Raw genomic sequence first — 12,986 nt, 5'->3', positions numbered from 1 at the left:
AGTTTTCCCTTTTTAATATGGATGCTAGTCATGTTGTATTAGCAGCCCTCTCAGCTCCAGTATAGACTCCAGGAAGACCTCATCCTAAGTGATTACATAGAAAACACACATCCTATTTCTCTTTCTTTTTTTTTTTTTAATTTTTAAATATTTTATTTATTTATTCATCAGGGACACAGAGAGAGGCAGAGACACAGGCAGAGGGAGGAGCAGGCTCCATGCAGGGAGCCTGATGTGGGACTTGATCCCCAGTCTCCAGGATCATACCCTGGGCCAAAGGCAGCGCTAAACCGCTGAGCCACCCGGATTGCCCTCTTTTTTTTTTTTTTTAATATTTTATTTATTTATTTGACAGAGAAAGAGCACAAGCAGGGGCAATGGCAGGCAGAGAGGGAAAAGCAGGCTCCCTGCTGAGCGTGGAGCATGACACACAGGGTTTGATCTCAGGATCACAACCTGAGCGGAAGGCAGTCGTTCAACCAACTAACCCACCTCCGTACCCCTTTTTTTAACATACTATTTGTATTAGTTATCTTTGGATAACTTATATATTGTTACAAATGGAGTGCATGTTATATTACTCCAAAACTTAGCAGCTTAAAAGAAGAAACATTTATTCGATCGCAGTTTCCCGAGTCAGGAGTCCAGAAGCAACTTAGCTTCATGGATCTGCTTCCCAGTCCTCAGCTGCTGACCGGCCTGCAGTCATCTGAAGCTTCAACTGGAATGGAGGACCCAATTCACTTGGCTGGGTGCTCCAACACCTTTTGTTCCTCCCACTCTGGGCTACTCCATAGCCTGCAGGTGCATCATCAGAAAATGTTAACTGGCTTCCTCCAAAGAAGGTTATGAGAAAGAAACAGACACACAGACAGAGCCCAAGATTGAAGCCACAGTATTTTCTAACCTCATCTTGGAAATGACATACTTACATTTTAGCTACGTGCTGTTATTCACACGGACAAAAAAACCCCATACAGTATGTGGAAGGATTGTGGCCAGCTTTGAAACCAAGAGATGGCGATCTACAGAAAGGGTCTGACTACCACAAAAGAATAAGTGACATATATACATTTTTACTCATGTTTTTAAACAGCTATATTGTGTTATGTATGTCATAAACAGGCACATAGTAATGAATATTCGAAATACTGCTTAGTTTTCTAGAATACAAATAATAAACTAATGAACATACAATTTTTCCTGCAAAGTGCAAACATTGAGTAATAGAAATTGCTAGAGTAAAACTGTTTGACAAATAATAAAACACATTTAACATTGATCCAAATTTTTCTCTAAAAATTTTTTTTTTTTTTAAAGATTTTATTTATTTATTCATGATAGTCACAGAGAGAGAGAGAGGCAGAGACACAGGCAGAGGGAGAAGCAGGCTCCATGCACCGGGAGCCCGACGTGGGATTCGATCCCGGGTCTCCAGGATCGCGCCCTGGGCCAAAGGCAGGCGCCAAACCGCTGCACCACCCAGGGATCCCTCTAAAAATTTTTAATTATAATTTTATTCCCCAAAATTGAATGGCATGGAACATTTTATCACAATCACCACTAATACTACATTGAAATATTGCAAATAGATTATTCTCAATATACCTTTACCTTGGGAGATATTTAGGTCTCTTTTCTCCAGGTAGAGAAGGCACCTCCCACGGGAAAGTGTAACTTATTTTTTTAAGTAAAATCTATGCCCAAGGTGGGAATTGGACTCATAACATGGAGATCACTATTACATGCTTCAGGGAGCCATCAGGCATCTCAGAAAAAACAGAGAATATGTGATGAACTAAAACTATGACAAACTAGGAGGCTCTTTAATAGAACACATGATGAAAGATGAACAGTGGAGTGTTAATACTAAGACTAATATAGGTACATTATGTACTGCTTTACCCTCACTGGAATAAGAAGAGTGACACTGAGGGTCATAAAACGCGAAAAATATACATCTCATGCTTTAGACTACAACGAAATCAATTTTGATCAGGGCTTTGCTCTCCCTAAACTGTAAAAAAAAAAAAAAAATACATGAGGGCATACCGTTAACTTTTGGAGCTAAAATGAATTCTTCATTCTTGAGAGTATACATCCCAAATAGACCCAAGAGACCTTTATGCAAACTTGTATTACTCACTAAATAAAATCTACTAATTTGATTAGAACACCTATACGAGACAACGAAACGAATACAGAAGTAGAGTAGCATGCGTTGAATCCAGCCAAAGGCCTAATGGTAACACCTTCCAGCAGCATCCAGCTGGGGCGCCGGCCACGTGGGGCTGGGGCCGGGGCCGGGGCCGGGCCGGGGGCGTGGGGTGGAGGAAGCTGTGTCGGGGAACACGCCTGCCCCTCTGCCCCAGGATTCGGGGTAGCGGTCGTGCAGTTGGACTGACCCGGGGCCTCCAAGGGCACCCCGTCTGTCCCCCGGGTGCCTCCGCCCCCTCCCACCTGCCCGGCCCGCGGGTTAGCCCCACTGGCCTCCTGCATCTATCTCCCTGCTCTCTGGCCTCCACTGCCTGGTGGTCCGGCCACCGGGACACGCCCACAACCGCTTTCCAACCACCGCCTGCCCGGGCGGGGGCGGCGGGGGCCGGCGCTCTGCTCCCATCCCCGCCCAAGCCCAAGACCACCACCCACGTGCGCCGCCATCGCTGGCGGTTGCCGGGCCGACGGCCGAGAGAAGGCACCGGGGGCTCCAGCAAGTGACCCCCGACTCAGAGAGAGACAGGTGGCTCACCCTCCCCACACCCGGCCCCCTCTGCCTCGGCCCGCCGCCCCCACATGCCCCCAGCGCGGCCGCCGCCAAGTAGCACCTCACCAAGGAGCCAGCGGGGGGCCGGGGGTGGGGGCGCTGCGAGCCGCCACGACCTTTCTCCCGGCGGCAGGGGTGCTGCGGGAGAGTCCAAGCACCCACGGAGGCCCGAGGCGCCCGGCCTGTCGGTGGCCTCGGCTGGGGTCGGACGGCGTCCGGGACTGTCGGGCCTGGGGCGGAGCGAGACGGGGAGCCAGGCGAGCGTCCGGGGGAGGCGGCCGCGAGACGCCGAGACCTCCAGTCGGCCCACCTGCCGGCCAGCCAGCCAGCGAGGCCAAAAGGCTTGGGCCGGCCCGACGGAGCCCGCCAGGCAAGCCAGCCTTGGGCTCGACGGGGCGGGTGGCCTCGTGCGCACGCGCAGCCTCGGTCAGCTCGGGGCCAGGGAGACGCACGAGCGAGCTTGGGCTAAAAGGGGTGTGCGGCGGCGGTCTTGCGAGAGGAAGAAGAAAGGCTTCCCTGACCGGGAATCGAACCCGGGCCGCGGCGGTGAGAGCGCCGAATCCTAACCACTAGACCACCAGGGAGCGTCAGGCTGCGCGCCTGGCCCGTGCGCCCTGGACCCGGCGCCTCCCTCCCTACCGCCCACTCGCCTCTGCTTGGCCTCCAGGGCCCCCGCCGGGCCACGCGCAGCCGCCCGCCGGCCCCGCCGAGCCACCCGGCCGGACCGCCCGCCCGCCCGCCGCGCCGTCAAAACGCTGCGCGCCTCCTCCTCCTCCTCCTCCTCTCTCTCTCTCTCTCTCTCTCTCTCACACACACACACACGCACTCAGCGTCGCGCCCGGCTCCCGGCTCCCATCGGGCCTGAGCACCGGGGCCCTGGAGCCGCGCAAAACGTTGGCCAGCTGCGTTGGCCGGGAATCGAACCCGGGTCAACTGCTTGGAAGGCAGCTATGCTCACCACTATACCACCAACGCTGCACAGCCCGGGCCGCCCCCGGACGCCGGCCCAGGCTCCGCACCAGCGCCTCCTCGCCCTCTCGCCACCGCCTCCGCCGCCTGCCGCAGCCCTGCCCCGACGTGCCGGCCGGCCGCAGCTCTGCGCCGTCGCGGGCGCCACCAGCGGCCGCCCGGCGCCCCACCCGCGCCACCCCCACGCAGCCCTGGCTGCTCCGCAGGCACGACCGCCCGCCGCCTCCGCCGCCCGCCTCTGGGGGGCGCTCTCGCCGCCCTGCGGCTCCCGGGCCCTCGGCTGCCCGCCGGGGAGCCCCGCCCCTTGCCCCCTGCCCCCGGCGCGCGCTTCCCTTCCCTTCCCTTCCCTTCCCTCCCGCCACCCGCGCCCCGCCCCGCCCCGCCCGCACAGTCGGCCCGGCCCCCACGGCCACCTCCACGGGCAGCCCGGCAGCCGGGCAGCTATCCGTCGCGTGAGCGAGGAGCCCGTGGCGGCCAGCCTCCCGTCAGGAGGTCCCGGCTGGGCTGGGCCGAGCCCGCACGCGCCAGGGCGCCAGGGCGCCAGGGCCGACGAGGAAGGGCAGGGGGTGCGGGGGGTCGGGTCGACGGCGGGCAGGACGGGCCCCCGCGGTCGCCCCGCGCCTCTGGCCGCACGGGGCCGGGCGGAGGCACGAGGGAGGAGAAGGAGGACAAGGAGGACAAGGAGGAGAAGGAGGAGAAGGAGGGCCCTGGGGGCCGGCGTACGTTTGGGCAGCGCGGCGGCGGCGCCCGCGACCAAAAGAGGGCGTGTCTCGCCTCCCCGTCGGGGAATCGAACCCCGGTCTCCCGCGTGACAGGCGGGGATACTCACCACTATACTAACGAGGACGGCGGCGGCGGCCGCCCGGGCGCCCGACCCCTCTCCGCCCGCCCGCCCGCCCGCCGGCCTGCCTGCCTGCCCACGCCCACCCGGGCCCTCGACGTCCCGCGCGCCCGTCCTGCCAGGCGCCCGCCACGTGCCCCGGGCCACGGCCCACCCGGCCCGACCCCCCGGCCGCCGCGTCAGCGCGCACAGCAGTCCCCCGGCCCGACTCGGAGCGTCGCGCCCCCGGACCCGCCACCGCCCCCGCACAGCAGCAAGGTGCTCATGGGGGTGGGGAGGTCCCGGAAGGCCTTCGGTGCCACCGCCGGCGATGCCCATGTCCGAGCTCTGGACCCGGTCCTGCTGCTGCTGCTATCGCGGTGGTGGTGTGCTGGTGGTCCTGGGGCTTGGTGGCGACTCGGTGCTGGTGGGGTGGTGGTGAGGGAGGGTGGAGGACTTCAGGGCCGTGGGCCATGCTACCCGTGCCGGTGTGCTGATGGTGGCCTCGGTGGTGGCGGTGACCGCGGAGGACTTCAGTCTGTTGGCGATCATGCCTACGCTGGCCTGCTGGCGGTGGGCACGTCCCGCTGCTGCTGCTGCTGCTGCTGCTGCTGCTGCTGCTGGTACAACTGCTTCTGGCATGGTGGTGGTAGTCCTGGTGCTGGTGCTGGTGCTGGTGCTGGTGTGGGGATGGTGGTCCTGGGGGTTGGTGGTGGACCAAGTGCTGCGGGGGTCGTGGAGGCCGGGCGAGGGGGGGAGGTGACCTCCGTGCCCTTGGCCGTGATGCCCATGCTGGTGCGCCGCCGTTCGTGGACCCGACGTGCTGGTGACAGCCGTGGCGGTGGCGCTGTCCCTCGAGGCTGGGTGTGCTGGCGCCGGTGCTGGCTAGGGTGGATGGACCTGGTGCTCGCGGTGACTTTAGCAGTGGGGAGTGGCCCGTGTTTGAAGGAGACCGCGGCCAGGTGGCCATAGAGAGCATCCCGGGGCTGCCAACGGGAGGATGTCGGGCCGTGAAACGGGGCTCCCTGGCGCGCTCCAAGGAGTGGCTGAGGGCCCCTCCAGAGGAGGGGTGGCAAGATGGTTGGTGGTCGGTCGACGTGCAAAGAGAGGAGGGTTTGGGGAGTGTGGGTAGAATGAGCCATTGAGGGAGGGAATGTGAAAAGCATGGAGGTGGGCTGTGCCCGGGCGGGCGCGGGCGGTGCTTGGAAGCATTGCTTGAAGTGACGTGGGTGAGCGAAGCGCCGTCCGGGTCAGGGTCATGGAGAGAAAAAGGGCAAGGACAACGTGGGGCCGGGCAAGGGACCTGGGCCACGTCGGGCGGCAGGGGGCGGGCAGCCGGGTGGAGCGTGGCGGCCAGGGCTGGCGGCCACGGGCGAGAGACCAGAACAGACAAGTCGGCAGGGGGAAGCGGGGCGGGGCAGGAGGGCAGGGCCCCCGGCGTGAGCACAGCTGGTTCAGGCTCAGGCCCTGTGGCTGGAGCGCGTGCGCGAGGAAGCCGGGCGCGCGCGCGCGGCCAAAAGGGGGCGGCGCGCTGCATGGGCCGGGAATCGAACCCGGGCCTCCCGCGTGGCAGGCGAGAATTCTACCACTGAACCACCCATGCACCGGTGGCGGCGGCCACCAGACGGCTTCCCCAGCGGCGCTCGTCGGCGTCCCGGCACGGCCAGTGGTGAGCACCCGCTGCGCGGGGGCGGGCGGCGGGCCCGCGGTCTGCAAGACAGGCTCCGCGCCCGTGCAGATGCGCCGAGGGCTCGGGCTCGGGCTCGGGCTCGGGCTCGGGCCGGCGCGCGGCGCCCACGGTCCCAGCGAGGCCCCGAGGCGGACTCGGCTCACCCTGCGCCCTCTCTCCCTGGGGCGGGGCCGCCGCCAGACACTGTCCTGCCGGGAGGAGCAGCCTGGCCAAGCCTGACCCGCGCCCGATTCCCAGGCAGCGCGGGGCGTCTGTGGCCGGCGCAGCTCAGCGCGGACCTTCCCTTCCCTCCCGGCGCCCCCCCGAAGGCCCATGGGCGGATGGCTCTCCGGCCCGTGCAGTGCGCGCCGGCGGGGGCCGGCTGGGGCCCGGAGCTCGGATTGTGTGCGCTCCCGGGGTGCCGCGGGGTGGGGGGGGGGGGTGGGTGCGCGTGTGTGCGTGTCGGCGTCGGTGTCGTCGTCGGAGATGGGGGCCGCCGAGTAGCGCCCAAGCCAAGAGGCCAAAGAAAGGCGTGTGAGCTCTGCCCGCAGCTCTCCGTCGGGGCCGGCTGGGCTGCGGTGGGGGTGAGGCCGGCAGGTGCGCTTGGGCGGAGCGGCCGCCGGCTGGCTGGCTGGCGGGCGGCGCGGTGAGGGAGCGCGCTGGCGTCCTGGAGCCCCGGCCCCGCAGCGGCTTCCGGCGCGGAGGGGGCCCGGGGAGGCAGGGCTGCCTTGCGCTCAGGGCTCCCCGGAGCCACCACGGCGGGGTGGACCCCACCCCGCCCCCCCGGGCCAGGCCCAGCGAACGGGGCGGGGGTCCCGTCTCTGGCTGGCGCGCGGAGGGCTCGGCTGCCCGCCTGGCGGGCGTGTGGCCGTGGTGAGGCCTCCGGGTGGCCACGCCTCGTGGGCGCCCCGGGGACGGAGGGGGTGGAGACCACGGAATGAATGGGGGCCGGCGGAAAGGACAGGCCGTGGGGACCCCGCGCTCCCGGCGGGCGGGGGGAGGTGTAGGGCGGGGCTGGGAGAGCGAGGAGGCGAGCGAGGCGCGCCCCTCAGTGGGAGCGTGGCCCGGCCCGCGCGGGGCTGCCGGCATTTCGGCCCGCGGCTGGCCTGCAGGGGGCGGCGGCGGGAAGGAAGAGGGCAAACGGAGCCCCCGGAGAGCCGTGCCGCCGACTTGCCGAGTTGCCGAGGCCCGCGGCCGCCGTGGGATGAGGAGGAGGGAGAGGCGCGGGAGGTGGCGGGGGAGGGAGGGCGCGGGGGCGCCAAGCCTGTGGCCGGGAGGGCCGAGGCGCTGCAGCTGCGTGGGTCCCGGGCCACGTGTGCCAGGGCGCCGCCAGCCCGCAGCCCGCAGCCCGCAGCCCGCAGCCCGCAGCCCGCAGCGGCGTGTAAGGCGGGACAGACAGGGCGTCGTCCAGGCCCGGGTGCGGAGAGCCCGCGTTGGGCGGGCCAAAAGGTGGGCGTGTCAGGAGTGGGATTCGAACCCACGCCTCCAGGGGAGACTGCGACCTGAACGCAGCGCCTTAGACCGCTCGGCCATCCTGACGGCGGGCCTGGGCGCGCCGCCGCTCGCCTGGCTGGGACCCGGCGCCGACCCCGGAGCTGGCTGGCGGCCGTGTGGGTGCGCGACGGACGGACGGACGGACGGACGGGACTCGCGTCCCGGTCGACGAGGCCAACGGCCCGCCGACGGACTCTGCTGGCGCCGCCGCCCTCGCCGCGGTCCTCGCCGCCGCCCCCTCCCCCTTCCCGGGGCGCGCACCCTGCTGCCGGCGTCCGGCCCCCCGCCGCCCCCGCCGCCCGCCGCGGCCCATCCCCGGCGCGGGGCCTCCGGCTCGCTCGCGCAGCCCTGCTTGCCGTGTCGGGCGTCTTCTCCCGCCGCCATCCCCGCGCGGCTGGGCGGGGGCGGCGGCGGGTCCGGGGGCGCGACGCTCCGAGTCGGGCCGGGGGACTGCTGTGCGCGCTGACGCGGCGGCCGGGGGGTCGGGCCGGGTGGGCCGTGGCCCGGGGCACGTGGCGGGCGCCTGGCAGGACGGGCGCGCGGGACGTCGAGGGCCCGGGTGGGCGTGGGCAGGCAGGCCGGCGGGCGGGCGGGCGGGCGGAGAGGGGTCGGGCGCCCGGGCGGCCGCCGCCGCCGTCCTCGTTAGTATAGTGGTGAGTATCCCCGCCTGTCACGCGGGAGACCGGGGTTCGATTCCCCGACGGGGAGGCGAGACACGCCCTCTTTTGGTCGCGGGCGCCGCCGCCGCGCTGCCCAAACGTACGCCGGCCCCCAGGGCCCTCCTTCTCCTCCTTCTCCTCCTTGTCCTCCTTGTCCTCCTTCTCCTCCCTCGTGCCTCCGCCCGGCCCCGTGCGGCCAGAGGCGCGGGGCGACCGCGGGGGCCCGTCCTGCCCGCCGTCGACCCGACCCCCCGCACCCCCTGCCCTTCCTCGTCGGCCCTGGCGCCCTGGCGCCCTGGCGCGTGCGGGCTCGGCCCAGCCCAGCCGGGACCTCCTGACGGGAGGCTGGCCGCCACGGGCTCCTCGCTCACGCGACGGACAGCTGCCCGGCTGCCGGGCTGCCCGTGGAGGTGGCCGTGGGGGCCGGGCCGACTGTGCGGGCGGGGCGGGGCGGGGCGGGGCGGGGCGCGGGTGGCGGGAGGGAAGGGAAGGGAAGGGAAGCGCGCGCCGGGGGCAGGGGGCAAGGGGCGGGGCTCCCCGGCGGGCAGCCGAGGGCCCGGGAGCCGCAGGGCGGCGAGAGCGCCCCCCAGAGGCGGGCGGCGGAGGCGGCGGGCGGTCGTGCCTGCGGAGCAGCCAGGGCTGCGTGGGGGTGGCGCGGGTGGGGCGCCGGGCGGCCGCTGGTGGCGCCCGCGACGGCGCAGAGCTGCGGCCGGCCGGCACGTCGGGGCAGGGCTGCGGCAGGCGGCGGAGGCGGTGGCGAGAGGGCGAGGAGGCGCTGGTGCGGAGCCTGGGCCGGCGTCCGGGGGCGGCCCGGGCTGTGCAGCGTTGGTGGTATAGTGGTGAGCATAGCTGCCTTCCAAGCAGTTGACCCGGGTTCGATTCCCGGCCAACGCAGCTGGCCAACGTTTTGCGCGGCTCCAGGGCCCCGGTGCTCAGGCCCGATGGGAGCCGGGAGCCGGGCGCGACGCTGAGTGCGTGTGTGTGTGTGTGAGAGAGAGAGAGAGAGAGAGAGAGAGGAGGAGGAGGAGGAGGAGGCGCGCAGCGTTTTGACGGCGCGGCGGGCGGGCGGGCGGTCCGGCCGGGTGGCTCGGCGGGGCCGGCGGGCGGCTGCGCGTGGCCCGGCGGGGGCCCTGGAGGCCAAGCAGAGGCGAGTGGGCGGTAGGGAGGGAGGCGCCGGGTCCAGGGCGCACGGGCCAGGCGCGCAGCCTGACGCTCCCTGGTGGTCTAGTGGTTAGGATTCGGCGCTCTCACCGCCGCGGCCCGGGTTCGATTCCCGGTCAGGGAAGCCTTTCTTCTTCCTCTCGCAAGACCGCCGCCGCACACCCCTTTTAGCCCAAGCTCGCTCGTGCGTCTCCCTGGCCCCGAGCTGACCGAGGCTGCGCGTGCGCACGAGGCCACCCGCCCCGTCGAGCCCAAGGCTGGCTTGCCTGGCGGGCTCCGTCGGGCCGGCCCAAGCCTTTTGGCCTCGCTGGCTGGCTGGCCGGCAGGTGGGCCGACTGGAGGTCTCGGCGTCTCGCGGCCGCCTCCCCCGGACGCTCGCCTGGCTCCCCGTCTCGCTCCGCCCCAGGCCCGACAGTCCCGGACGCCGTCCGACCCCAGCCGAGGCCACCGACAGGCCGGGCGCCTCGGGCCTCCGTGGGTGCTTGGACTCTCCCGCAGCACCCCTGCCGCCGGGAGAAAGGTCGTGGCGGCTCGCAGCGCCCCCACCCCCGGCCCCCCGCTGGCTCCTTGGTGAGGTGCTACTTGGCGGCGGCCGCGCTGGGGGCATGTGGGGGCGGCGGGCCGAGGCAGAGGGGGCCGGGTGTGGGGAGGGTGAGCCACCTGTCTCTCTCTGAGTCGGGGGTCACTTGCTGGAGCCCCCGGTGCCTTCTCTCGGCCGTCGGCCCGGCAACCGCCAGCGATGGCGGCGCACGTGGGTGGTGGTCTTGGGCTTGGGCGGGGATGGGAGCAGAGCGCCGGCCCCCGCCGCCCCCGCCCGGGCAGGCGGTGGTTGGAAAGCGGTTGTGGGCGTGTCCCGGTGGCCGGACCACCAGGCAGTGGAGGCCAGAGAGCAGGGAGATAGATGCAGGAGGCCAGTGGGGCTAACCCGCGGGCCGGGCAGGTGGGAGGGGGCGGAGGCACCCGGGGGACAGACGGGGTGCCCTTGGAGGCCCCGGGTCAGTCCAACTGCACGACCGCTACCCCGAATCCTGGGGCAGAGGGGCAGGCGTGTTCCCCGACACAGCTTCCTCCACCCCACGCCCCCGGCCCGGCCCCGGCCCCGGCCCCAGCCCCACGTGGCCGGCGCCCCAGCTGGATGCCGCTCGGAAGGCGTTCCCCTTGGCGCCTTAGCGCCCACCTAGGCAGGAGAGCCTGCAGCCCTGTCTCCGCCCGGGTGCGGGTCTCCTGGCGCCGCTGCTCCTGCAGGTGAACCGCAGCGCCCGGCCTCCTTCCTGCCAACGCTTGCACGCCGGCCCTCCAAGGCTTTGCTGTGTGTCCAGAGACTGTCTGTCTCCGTCGGAGGCGCAGAGGCCGGCCCGCGCTCTGCGTGAGCCTTCCGCGGCTCGCTGGCTGGATTGGGCCACGGTCGGGCGGCGGTGGAGAGGAGCGCCCGTGGGCCTCCGGGTGCTTCCCGTCAGCACGGGCAGTTCCCTCAGCGCCCTCGCCTCTCCCTCTGGCTGTATGGGTGGGGGTGGGGGTGCGGGGAGTCCGCGACGGTGGGGGATAGCGCGGGACGAGGGTGTTCTCCCCCGCGCGTCGCCTCCCACGGGGGTCAGGGCACAGGCGCAAAGCGTCCCGGAAAGAGGGGAGGGCCAGGAGCGGACCGAGCCGGGCAGTGGGAGAAGGAGTACCGGGTGTGTGCGTGGAGTGAGGGCCCGGGACGTGTGGCGCCGGCGGGCACTGGCCGAGAGTGGGGCTGGCCACTGAGGCAGGGTGTCTGCGGGGGCTCGGGTGCGGCAGGGCACCCTGCCCGGCGCCTCTCCTGCACCTGTGCACCTGTGCGGGCGGGCGAGCTGTGAGGTAGGGGACGGGACACGCTGGGCGTGTGCCTGAGGAGCCTGTGGGAGACCGGGACTGCCGGCCTTGAGTGTAGGACGTGGGTGTGGGGTCCAAGGGGTCGGTGGTAGATGGAGGGTTTGAGCCTGGAGGCTGGAAGGAGCGGCACGTGGCACGTGGGGGTGGGTGGCGGTGGGGAGTGGGTCCCGGTGCCAGAGGGCTGGGAGACCCCGTGGTGGCGGTGGACGGCGGCGGGAGAGGTGCCGGGAGGCCGCTGGGCTGCGCTGGGCTGCGCTGGGCTGCGCTGGGCTGCGCTGCAGGGTGGCCGGGCAGACGAGAGCGGGTGAGCGAGCGAGCGAGCGAGCGAGCGAGGTGCAGGGGGCGGGGGTGGCAAGCAGGCAGCTGCGCGGCGGCCGGGCGCGAGGCAAAGAGAGAGAGAGAGGGAGGGAGGGAGGGACCGGGTGTCGGAGCTGTTCCCACGGGGTGAGGAATTCCACCGCCCCGGAGATGACCATTCCCCGTCATCGTCATGGGGACCACCAGCCACGTCTCAGGTGTCAGGTGTCGTCCTGGGCTTGAGATTCAGGGAGGCCAAAGGGACAGACGCAACGCACGATCATCGACAAATGAGGACTGGGAAAGGAGGGCACGGGGAGGCGGGTGACAGGGGTGGGGTCGTTCGGGCAAGAGGGGCTGCTGGGGGTGGAGGGGCCAGCGGCGCTGGTACTCGTGTTGCTGCTGCTGCCGCCGCTGCCTCCGCCGCCGCCGGTGATGGTGGTGGCGAACTTTGGCGCTGTTGGTGACGGCGTCCCCCGGGGCCCCGGTGTAACGGTGGACTCGGTGAGCGATGGGGGTCGGGGGTCCGGGAAGGCCTTCGGTGCCGCCGCCGGCGATGCCCTTGCCCGTGCGCTGGCCTCGGTCCTGCTGCTGCTGCTATCGCGGTGGTGGTGTGCTGGTGGTCCTGGGGCTTGGTGGCGACTCGGTGCTGGTGGGGTGGTGGTGAGGGAGGGTGGAGGACTTCAGGGCCGTGGGCCATGCTACCCGTGCCGGTGTGCTGATGGTGGCCTCGGTGGTGGCGGTGACCGCGGAGGACTTCAGTCTGTTGGCGATCATGCCTACGCTGGCCTGCTGGCGGTGGGCACGTCCTGCTGCTGCTGCTGCTGCTGCTGCTGCTGCTGCTGCTGCTGGTACAACTGCTTCTGGCATGGTGGTGGTAGTCCTGGTGCTGGTGCTGGTGCTGGTGCTGGTGTGGGGATGGTGGTCCTGGGGGTTGGTGGTGGACCAAGTGCTGCGGGGGTCGTGGAGGCCGGGCGAGGGGGGGAGGTGACCTCCGTGCCCTTGGCCGTGATGCCCATGCTGGTGCGCCGCCGTTCGTGGACCCGACGTGCTGGTGACAGCCGTGGCGGTGGCGCTGTCCCTCGAGGCTGGGTGTGCTGGCGCCGGTGCTGGCTAGGGTGGATGGACCTGGTGCTCGCGGTGACTTTAGCAGTGGGGAGTGGCCCGTGTTTGAAGGAGACCGCGGCCAGGTGGCCATAGAGAGCATCCCGGGGCTGCCAACGGGAGGATGTCGGGCCGTGAAACGGGGCTCCCTGGCGCGCTCCAAGGAGTGGCTGAGGGCCCCTCCAGAGGAGGGGT

At 68.9% G+C, this 12,986-nt stretch overlaps 1 long non-coding RNA gene and 8 other non-coding genes across 9 annotated transcripts; 3 read left to right on the top strand and 6 right to left on the bottom strand.

Moving 5' to 3' along the window:
* Positions 1–315: 315 nt before the first annotated feature.
* Positions 316–1,301, bottom strand: LOC144307149 (uncharacterized). The gene is made up of 2 exons (XR_013374079.1): positions 933–1,301; positions 316–798 (listed from the first exon to the last, which is right to left on the bottom strand). It is a non-coding gene; the product is annotated as an uncharacterized LOC144307149 (long non-coding RNA).
* A 1,975-nt stretch (positions 1,302–3,276) lies between these two features.
* On the bottom strand, positions 3,277–3,348 carry TRNAE-CUC (transfer RNA glutamic acid (anticodon CUC)). Its single transcript has one exon. It is a non-coding gene; the product is annotated as a tRNA-Glu (tRNA).
* Positions 3,349–3,667: 319 nt separating this feature from the next.
* On the bottom strand, positions 3,668–3,739 carry TRNAG-UCC (transfer RNA glycine (anticodon UCC)). The gene has a single exon. It is a non-coding gene; the product is annotated as a tRNA-Gly (tRNA).
* Positions 3,740–4,507: 768 nt separating this feature from the next.
* TRNAD-GUC (transfer RNA aspartic acid (anticodon GUC)) lies at positions 4,508–4,579 on the bottom strand. Its single transcript has one exon. It is a non-coding gene; the product is annotated as a tRNA-Asp (tRNA).
* Positions 4,580–6,085: 1,506 nt separating this feature from the next.
* On the bottom strand, positions 6,086–6,156 carry TRNAG-GCC (transfer RNA glycine (anticodon GCC)). The gene has a single exon. It is a non-coding gene; the product is annotated as a tRNA-Gly (tRNA).
* A 1,522-nt stretch (positions 6,157–7,678) lies between these two features.
* On the bottom strand, positions 7,679–7,761 carry TRNAL-CAG (transfer RNA leucine (anticodon CAG)). The gene has a single exon. It is a non-coding gene; the product is annotated as a tRNA-Leu (tRNA).
* A 591-nt stretch (positions 7,762–8,352) lies between these two features.
* On the top strand, positions 8,353–8,424 carry TRNAD-GUC (transfer RNA aspartic acid (anticodon GUC)). The gene has a single exon. It is a non-coding gene; the product is annotated as a tRNA-Asp (tRNA).
* Positions 8,425–9,197: 773 nt separating this feature from the next.
* On the top strand, positions 9,198–9,269 carry TRNAG-UCC (transfer RNA glycine (anticodon UCC)). The gene has a single exon. It is a non-coding gene; the product is annotated as a tRNA-Gly (tRNA).
* A 319-nt stretch (positions 9,270–9,588) lies between these two features.
* TRNAE-CUC (transfer RNA glutamic acid (anticodon CUC)) lies at positions 9,589–9,660 on the top strand. Its single transcript has one exon. It is a non-coding gene; the product is annotated as a tRNA-Glu (tRNA).
* Positions 9,661–12,986: the final 3,326 nt, after the last annotated feature.

The sequence above is a fragment of the Canis aureus genome, chromosome 38 (assembly GCF_053574225.1).
Source record: "Canis aureus isolate CA01 chromosome 38, VMU_Caureus_v.1.0, whole genome shotgun sequence".
NCBI lineage: Eukaryota > Metazoa > Chordata > Mammalia > Carnivora > Canidae > Canis > Canis aureus.
Note: the sequence above shows the minus strand (reverse complement) of the source record. Positions and strands in the feature narration are given on the sequence as shown.